At 39.0% G+C, this 10,051-nt stretch overlaps 1 non-coding gene across 1 annotated transcript; it reads left to right on the top strand.

Moving 5' to 3' along the window:
• The first annotated feature begins 8,542 nt into the window (after window positions 1-8,542).
• LOC124523693 (U1 spliceosomal RNA) lies at window positions 8,543-8,706 on the top strand. Its single transcript, XR_006965080.1, has one exon. It is a non-coding gene; the product is annotated as a U1 spliceosomal RNA (small nuclear RNA).
• Window positions 8,707-10,051: the final 1,345 nt, after the last annotated feature.

Consider the following 10,051-nt stretch of genomic DNA (forward strand, 5'->3'; position numbering starts at 1 on the left):
AAATAAGTAGTTATATCTTTTATAGTTTCTATGATAGTAACAGTGTGACATTCAAATCAAATTTTTAATATAAAGGATTTTGCTTTTCAGTAGTTGTTCACCAAATGAGTAAGTTTAGAAACCTGTGGCAGACATCCTCTCAAGACAGCCACTATTCAATCCTTCCCACCCCATGTATTCAGGCAATTATATTCAATCAAAACCTAGAGTCTGTTTCACCTACCCTTAACCTGGGCTGGCCTTGTTACTTGCTTTGGTTAACATAATGTGAGTCACTGATGCTGTCCAAATATCAGATCTGGTTACTTATTTATTCAGTTATTTACAGTTGACATGTATTTGACATATAGTGCTGTGTAAGTTCAAGGTGTACGACATGCTAGCTTGGTCCATTTATATATCGTAATATGATCCCCATTGTAGCAAGAATTATCACATCCTGTAATTATCATTTCTTTTTTGCGGTAAGAACAATTAGGATCTAGTCTCTTATGACGTTTGATTATTATAATACAATATTGTTGTTTATATTCACTTAATCTCCAGGATTTATTCCAGGAGATTTATTTATCTACCAGTTGCAAGTTTGCACCCTTCATGTTATTTCAGGTCTGGTAGTTGAAGTGTAAGAAGTTCAGCAGTTTCTGGGGAAAGACACGCACCATGTAGCAAATCCCACTTTCCCAAGGCTACCACATTGGAAGGAAGCTCAATCATGCTACTCAGAGATGCAACATGGAACAGAACTGAGGAATCTGGACGGCAGTGCAACTGAGACTCTGACTTAGACCTAAGTTGAGTAATCTCAGCTGACCACAACCATTCCAGCTATCCCACCCAAGATCTCAGATACTACAGAGAAGACATAGTCATTGCTGCCCTGCCTTATCTGAATTCCCTAATCTAAAAAAAAAAATCATAAGGAACTGAAATGGTTTTTCTTTGGGGTAAGTCATTATATAGCCCTAGATTAATATAACATAGTCTTATTCTGGAGGACCAGATTGTGCTACATCTGATAAATGATAATAACAGTAAAAATAATTACTATTTTTTGATCTCTTACTTTGGTTAAGTAGGGATTTTATACATAAAATCATATATAATTTTTATGATAACCTTCAGAGGTAGGCACTATTATTGACCTACAGAAACTAAGACTTGGAGAAAAGACTGTAGGAGATATATCATGAAGGAGAAGTTCCTAGAACTCTCCCCATTCTCCTGAAAGAGAAGTAAACACAGAGACTTATGGTGACAAAAAGACTAAGGCTCACAATTTGTAATATTGAATTTGCGTTTTATAATAATTCCATTGAGAGAAGCCAGAGACTCAATCTGCCACACAACTTCTTAAAATATCAAGATCTAAGTACTTATTTTCTACATGAGTAAACCCTAAACCCTATCCAAGAGCTTTGAGTGTGCTCAGGCGACCCTTAATTTAGAAAAATGAAACATCATGACCTGAAGGAAAGGAAAGAAGTCATAGTCATAAATTGGCAAACTTCAAAAAGACTGCCTAAAAGGATACTGGAAACTTACATTTGAAGGTCAGGTTTTATACAGAAAAACCCATATGATACACAAAGTACTGTTTTTTTTTTTTCCCTTGGAAATTAAATATTGAAGATCTATTCAGTCACTGCTATCTTTGGAAAAGTGAAATAAAAAGAAACTTTTTATTGCCTGAGATGTAAAAGTTTAGGTTGTATCATGTGGTCCTGATGATTAGAGAGACAGAGTTCCTCCTCAGAATCTTTCCGTCTCAACAATGGCGCGTCCTGGCACATCCAATTTCAGCTATTTTAGGAACTCAACTCAACTTGTTCTTCTTTTTGAGTTTTGGCACATGCTGATTTCAGGTTAACAGTAGTTGAGAGAGAAACAGAAACTTCAGAAATGCCACAAATGTCACAGAAAGAGACAATTTCTTATAGGATAGAAATCCACAGAAAATATGCTATTGAGGAGCTGTTTTCTTTCTCATCTACTACATGCTCAAGATGTTAACCTCATGTTTCTCCTCTTACACAATAGTAAATCTGCTGAAAATTAAACAGAGTAACTAATCCGAGTCTGAAGTCTATAAAGAAAACCAGGGGAAGGTACTATAGTTAGAAAAGGCTTTTGGAATTTGGAAGAGGGGTGATTTCCCTTCTAATCAGATGAGGAGTGTTTAGAACAGCCTTTTTAGAGATGAGTCTACTGACGAATTTGGAAACGAGTTAATAAAGTAAGTTATAGGCCATATAAAATTATGTGACTCTTGTGGGATTTGTGTGTTTAGGAAAGTTATGACTTAATTGTGGAGAAAAAGACTACCATTTTTAGTGTTTGGATTAAGACAGGATAGAGTTTGAATTCCAAGTCTATAATATTTTTAGAAATGTTTTTTTTTTAATTTATTTTGAGAGGGAGCAAGCACAAGCAAGGGAGGGGCAGAGAGAGAAGGAAAGAGATTCCCAAGCCAGTTCCATGCTCAGCGTGATACCTCGTGTGGGGCTCGATCTCATGACTGAGAGAGGAAGACCCTTTAATGATGACCTGAGCTGATATCAGGATGGAGCCATCCAGGTGACCCCCAAGTCTTTCATACTTTTGATCTGTGGTTTATCCCTCTAAGCTAATATTTTCCCTTTTATCCTAAAGGTAATAATTTCCAAGTGTCTAATTAATTAATGACTGTTTCTAAATATAATCAATAACTTAGATTATAAAATAAAATTTATCCAGGGGCACCTGGGTGGCTTAGTCGGTGAAGCGTCCAACTTTGTCTCAGGTCATGAGCTCATGGTTCCCGGGTTTGAGCCCCGCATTGGTCTCTGTGCTGACTGTACAGATTCAGTGCAGCTCAGAGCCTGGAGTCTGCTTTTAATTCTGTGTCTCCCTCTCTCTCTGCCCTTCCCCCACTTGTGCTCTGTCTCTCTCTCTCTCAAAAATAAATAACATTAAAAAATTAAAAAATAAAATAAAAAATAAAATTTATCCAAAATGAAGGACTGAAGATATGATTTCACTGATTTAAATAAACTGTCATATTTGAACCATAATAGTTTAGGTATTTAGGCATTATGTAATTGTTTTTATAGATTTACTCGGAAAAACCTCTTTTTATCATTTCCTTTTTTTTTATGTTTATTCATTTTTGAAAGACAGAGAGAGACAGAGCACAAGCAGGGGTGGGGTGGAGAGAGGGGGACACAGAAGCAGAAGCAGGCTCCAGGCTCCAGGCTCCGAGCTGTCAGCACAGAGCCCGACACGGGGCTCGAACCCATGAACCGCCAGATCATGACCTGAGCCGAAGTCGGACGCCCAACCGACTGAGCCACCCAGGAGCCCCAATATCATTTCCTTAAAGTGACTTCACGTTATGTTCTTCCAGTAACCAATGATGATAGTAGTGTTGTTAGCAGAAAACATCATCTTCACGCCCTCATAGCTCTGGGGTGGGGATAGGGGTGCAGATCGGGGCAGAGACAAGTTGTTTAGGATACCTGGAAATGTTCCTACTTTGTGAGCCTTAAGAACTTAATAACACTTTCATTCTTCCCTCTCTACATTCATTTTGAAAAGGTGCCCAAAAAATTCCTTCCAGCAAGCAAACAACGGCGTCCAGAAAACCAGGTTTGGTCCTGCACTAGAAAGCGGTATTCAAACAGGGGGCCCAGCTATTCAGTAGGAAACTCAAGCCAGCTAATTCAGACTTTCACTCGAAGATTGAATATGACCAGCGCTGCTTCCAGCACCTGTAGCAGATGGTCAGCGGAGCCGACACTGCCCCAGTCAGCACATCTCCGTCTTTAAATCCCCATGTACAAGTCACAGATGGCAGGGGGAGTGTCACTCTGTGGGTCATGGGCTCTGAAAACAGACCTCAGCCCACCTGAGACACACTGCTAAAGACATGCCTGCCTCGACTGAAAATGAGCCAAATCCAGGCTCTGCCCTGGGATAATCAGAGCACTGGACAAAAACCAGTGCAAACTCTAAGTGTGTATCTGCAGAGTGAGGGCTTATATGCACCCAGTATATTTAAATCTCGACTACAACACACATAAAAATCATTAACAGAAACAAAAAGCTAATTTTTTTTTCAATTTCTTCTTCCTCTCTTTGAATGCAGTAGGAAGAACGTCTTATAGGCGAAACGGAAACAAATGTTTTCTTACCCTCCCCTCCTCCAAACCCCTTGACTTTAATGAAAGGTTACCACAGGATGGAAAGGTCTTGTAAGCCTGTTTTGTTTGCTCAGGCAACAGTTATTAGAATTGGCCACCGCTGTTGAAAAATCATGAAGTATCCATCTACACATCTATTTTGCTTGTATACCTTAGAAAAATAAAGACCATTTCATCTTAGTTCGTTGGAATATCTGGCCATGACCTCAGTGGAGATGTGTGCGTCACTAGTGTGCTAAGATGACAGATGCCAGACTTTTCCTGCTGACTTACACCTGGGCTACATCACTCATGGATGTCACATGCCTGGTCCCTAGTTTGGAACATTTGAAACACTTGTTCTCAAACTCTAAAGTGTCTCATATCACCCAGAGGGCTTGTTGAACAGATTGTTCCAGCCCATTCCCAGAGTTTCTGATTCTATAGTGTCTTGAGGCTCAAAAATATGCATTTCTAAAAAGTTTCCAGATGATACTGATGATGCTGGAGACTGTAACTGAGAACTATTCCTCTAGAACTAAAGTCAATCAACTAATATTTGTAGTATGTTCTTAATCCAGTATCGCGTTCTATGGCGCTTATGAGAAGAAGTTCCCTCAAGTAACATGAACTCCATTCATGGGTGTATTAATTTGCTATGGCTGTTATAACAAAAGACCACACACATAGTGACTCAAATGACAGAAATTTTTAGTTTTCATTTTGTTTAAGTGTATATATTTACTTTGAGAAAGAGAACAAGCTGGGGGGGGGCGGGGCAGAGAGAGAGGAGTACAGGAGATCTGAAGTGGACTCCGTACTGACAGCAGAGTCCGATGTGGGGCTTGAACTCACAAACCATGAGATTATGACCTGAGCTGAAGTCAGATACCTAACCAGCTGAGCCACCCAGGTGCCCCAACAAAAATTTATTTTTTAACAGTTCAGAGGCAGGAAGTTGAAGATCAAGGTGCCAGTAGGGTTGCGTTCTTCTGAGGTCTCTCTCCTTGGCTCAAAGATGGCAGCCTTCATGTGGCCTCTTCACATGGTCTTCCCTGTGGGAGCATCTCCCTGTGTTGTCCTGGGGTTCCATCCAGAGCATCCCAAAGGTGTTGCTGAAGGTTCTTGGTCTTATCACAAGAAAAAATTCAAAGACAGATGTGCAACACAGTGGACTAGTGAAACAAGTGGGATAGTTTATTTTAGTTCATTTATTTATTTATTTATTTATTTTATTTTTATTTTTTGATTTTTATTTTTGAGGGAGAGACCAAGAGCTCGCAAGCAGGTGAGGTAGGAAGAGAGTCAGAGACAGTGAGAGAGAGAGAGAGAGAGAGAGAGAGATGAGGGGTGGAGGGAAGACAGGTGTGAAAGTTTATTAAAGCAAAAGAATACTCTAGAGATTTGGGAGTGAGTGAACTTGAGAGACAGAGAGCGAGCGAGCGAGCTGTGCACCATAGGAGTTGAGTTCCTTACTTTTATTGACAGTTGTTAACTAGAAGGTGAATATTTATTGCTTGAAGTGGAGATGCAAAGTTTCATGCTTTTTCTTCCTTATTTGGTCAAGGATTTCCTGTCATGGCACCCACCATTTAGGGCCTGTATAATTTGATTTGGCTTTTTGTAGAGTGTTGGCAGGACAGACCTCTGACTTTCCAGATAGCTGGTCTTAACATCCTCCTTGTTGTTGACCTCCAGGTGTCCTGTTAGAAACTAACCAACTGCCACTCTAATACCAATGTCTTCCTCTTTTTATAAGGATACCGGTCGTAAAGGCCTTGGGCTCCACCATAATGCCTTCATTTTCACTTAGTCACATATTTAAAGACCTTATCTCTAAATATAGTTATGGTCACTATATTAGTCAGGGTTCTCCAGAGAAACAGAACTAAGGGGATAAAGAGAGGGAGGGAGAGAGAGAGATCATGAAGGATTTTATAGAAAGTAATTATGGAGGCTGACAAGTCACATGATCTGCCAGCTGCAAGCTTGAAACTCAGGAAAGCTGATGGTGTAATTTAGTCCAGGTTCTAAGGCAAAAGGACCAGGGGAGCTGATGTTCAAGGGCAGGAGAAGATGGATGTCACAGCTCAATCAAAGAGCAAATTCACTTTTTGTCTGCCTTTTTGTTCTATTCAGACCTCAATAGATTGGATGATGCCTTAGTGCTTTGGTGAGGGAGATTTTCTTTACTTAGTCTACTGACTCAAATGCTAATCTCTTCTAGAAACACCTTCACAGACTCCCCCAAGAGTAATGTTTTACTACCTGTTTGGGCATCCTGTAGGCCAGTCAAGTGACACATAAAATTAACCATCACAATTATATTTGGAAGTGCTGGGTATTGGGACTTCCACATATGAATCTGTCAGGGACACAACTCAGCTCACAACAGTGAGGTAAAACAAATCACATGAAGTAGAAACTTATAAAACTTTTCATACAAACTTTAGGCTGTCTTAGCCTTATCCTCAGAGGAACTTTGGCCACTATCTAGTGTTTGAAAAACATTATCACAAGCTTGCAGTCAGTGTTTCTGAATCCTGTGGCTAAATTTCCTCTTGGAGAATCCTTCCTTTCTTTTCTGAGTGTCTGGAACTATTCCTATCCACATGATATATTTGTGGGTTTTAAATTGGTCCAGCTGCACTTAATGGGATAGTTGTCCACAATTTCATTAGGACAGATAAATATAAAGAAAAAAATAAGTATAAATTCCACCATCCATATGTCTATACCGTTAATTTTTGGTGAACATTTTTTAAAACTTTAATAACACTTTGCTCATGGGGCACCTAGTGGCTCAGTTAGTTAAGGGTCCAACTTCAGCTCAGGTCAAGATCTCATGGCTCATGAGTTTGAGCCCCGCATCGGACTCTGCATTGACAGCTTGGAGACTGGAGTCTGCTTTGTATTCTGTGTTCCCCCCTCTCTCTGCCCCTCCCCCACTCAAAAATAAACAAACATTATTATTTTCTTTTAATTTCCTCATGAATCCTCTCTCTCCCCCTCCTACCCTTCCCCCTTTTACTCCCCCTCCTTCTCCCTCCTCCTCCTTGCCCTTCTCCTCCTCTCCCTCCTCCTTTTCCTCCTCCTCCCCCTCTTCCTCCTCCTCCTCCTTCTTCTTCTTCTTTTCTCCTTCTCCTCCTCCTCCTCCTCCCCCTTCTTCTCTTCCTCCTCCTCCTCCTCTTCCTTCCCCTTCCTCTCCTTCTCCTTCTCCTCCTCCTCCTCCTCCTCCTCCTTCTTCTTTCTTCTTCTTCTTCTTCTTCTTCTTCTTCTTCTTCTTCTCCTCTCTATACTATATATACATAATCTAATTTTGGTTGTGTATACTATTTTCTTACTTATTTTTTCCAAAGCAAAAATATAACTACAACACAGGTATTTTAATTTAACTTGATTTTTCTCAGTGCATTAAAGGGGTTAAGACCCTGGACTCTGGAATCAAAGACCTTGGATTAGAATCCTGGATTCTAGAAGCAATATAATCTTGGTGATAAAATAGTCTTACTTTTTACTGTTGTTAGGATTAAACAAGTTATAGTAAGTAAAGTCCTTAGAACCATGACTATTGTATAGTAAGTATCATATAAATATTGGGTATTATTATAATTATTATATGAATATCAATTTATCTAAATATGTTTTAATAGTTGAGTAGTGTTTCTTTTTTTTTAAGTTTTATTATTTCTTTATTTTGAGAGAAAGAGTGTGAGTGGGAAAGGGGCAGAGAGAGACAGAGAGAGAGAATCCCAAGCAGGCTCCACACCAGCAGTGGGGAGCCCAACACAAGGCTTGAACCTATGAACTGTGAGATCATGACCTGCGCCGAAACCAAAAGTTGGATGCTTAACCAACTGAGCTAACTAGGCACCCCTAGTGTTTATTAATATGATCATGTTACTTTATTTAATCACATGTATATTGGTATGTATTTTTTGTTGTTATATTTAAAATGGTTGCAAACATGTTCAGCCATTTATGAATTATAAAGCTGAGGAGTTTTGAACAATTACTATATTATTTTCTCAAGTAAATTCTTAGAAGTGGTAAATATTGATCAAATAATACGCATATTATTTCTTTTCAATAACCACACTGATGTTTGAACATGTTATAATAATTTTATTCCAAGATAAATTTAATAGAGTAATTTACTTAGAATGTTTGCTTATTTATTTTTGTTTCAAAGTATGATATTATATGCACTATGTCAAAATGCCACTTGAATTATACTACGAGTACACACACATACCCACATATTCACATATGCTTTCACAAAACATTTCATAAATTAAACACCCGGGTTAGTAGTTTATATGATTGTTTTAGATATTTTAAAGACAGCTTGTTGTTGGGTGGATTAAAAATAGAACAACAAAATACTTACCTGGCAGGGGAGATACCATGATCACGAAGGTGGTTTTCCCAGGGCGAGGCTTATCCACCGCACTCCGGATGTGCTGACCCCTGCGATTTCCCCAAATGTGGGAAACTCGACTGCATAATTTGTGGTAGTGGGGGACTGCGTTCGCGCTTTCCCCTGGAAAAAAAAATAGAACAACAAAAAAAGAATACATAGATGACGTTTTAAAAATACAATAAATATAAAAAGAAAGAGTAAGGCACTTAAATGTATAACTTAAAATATCTGTGTCAACTGTAAGAATATAACGGCATGTCAACAAATAAGAAATGTGACTAAGATTAAATCATGCCCTTTCGTGGTTAAGAAAAGCATGATGATACCAAAAGAAAAGCAAGGAAGAGCTCATAGAAACATAATTGATTTAGGGCGCCTGGGTGGCGCAGTCGGTTAAGCGTCCGACTTCAGCCAGGTCACGATCTCGCGGTCCGTGAGTTCGAGCCCCGCGTCGGGCTCTGGGCTGATGGCTCGGAGCCTGGAGCCTGTTTCCGATTCTGTGTCTCCCTCTCTCTCTGCCCCTCCCCCGTTCATGCTCTGTCTCTCTCTGTCCCAAAAATAAATAAAAACGTTGAAAAAAAAAATTGAAACATAATTGATTTAAATACAGAGGGGCGCTTGGCGGCTCAGTGGGTTAAGTTTCAGACTCTTGATTTCTGCTCAGGTCATGATCTCACAGTTTGTGAGTTTCAGCCCAGTGCCGAGCTCTTCTGCACTAACAGTGGGGGAGCCTGTTTGGGATTCTTTCTCTACATATCTCACTGCCCCTCCCCTGCTTATGCTCTCTCTCTCTGAAGATAAATTTTAAAGTAATAATAAAATAAAATAAAATCACATAAAATAAAATACAAAATAAAATAAAATGTAAAATAAAGGAATATTTTATGTTTGCTAGTATTCAATAAAATATTATATGTCACTTATGGGATTAGTAAATATATTAAAAGTACAATAACAGATGCTCTATTATACTTTGTATGGAGTCTAAGTTGTCATAAAGCATTTAGCAAAATATAATTTGGGAGAATATGTAAGAAACACTGTTAAACAATGAACGTAACCTTTCCTTCCACTTGTAAAGAGATATTTCAAAAAATATTCTGAAATTCTCAGAGTTTTTTATAATTTTATTGTATAATGTGCTTTGTATTTTATTATGAATTACTTATATAATGTTTACAAAATAAAAGAAACACATAGAAAGTAATTTTATTAAAATTGCACATGAAGGGGCGCCTGGGTGGCTCAGTTGGTTAAGCATCCAACTTCGGCTCAGGTCATGATCTCGCGGTTCGTGAGTTCAAGCCCTGCGTCGGGCTCTGTGCTGACCGCTCAGAGCCTGGAGCCTGTTTCGGATTCTGTGTCTCCCTCTCTCTCTCTGACCCTCCCCCATTCATGCTCTGTCTCTCTCTGTCTCAAAAATAAATAAACGTTAAAAAAATTTAAAAAAAATTGCACAAGAAATCTG

Source organism: Lynx rufus, unplaced genomic scaffold (assembly GCF_022079265.1).
Source record: "Lynx rufus isolate CCGP_SWC_20201006 ecotype Redwood Valley unplaced genomic scaffold, mLynRuf1.p SCAF_1, whole genome shotgun sequence".
Lineage (NCBI taxonomy): Eukaryota > Metazoa > Chordata > Mammalia > Carnivora > Felidae > Lynx > Lynx rufus.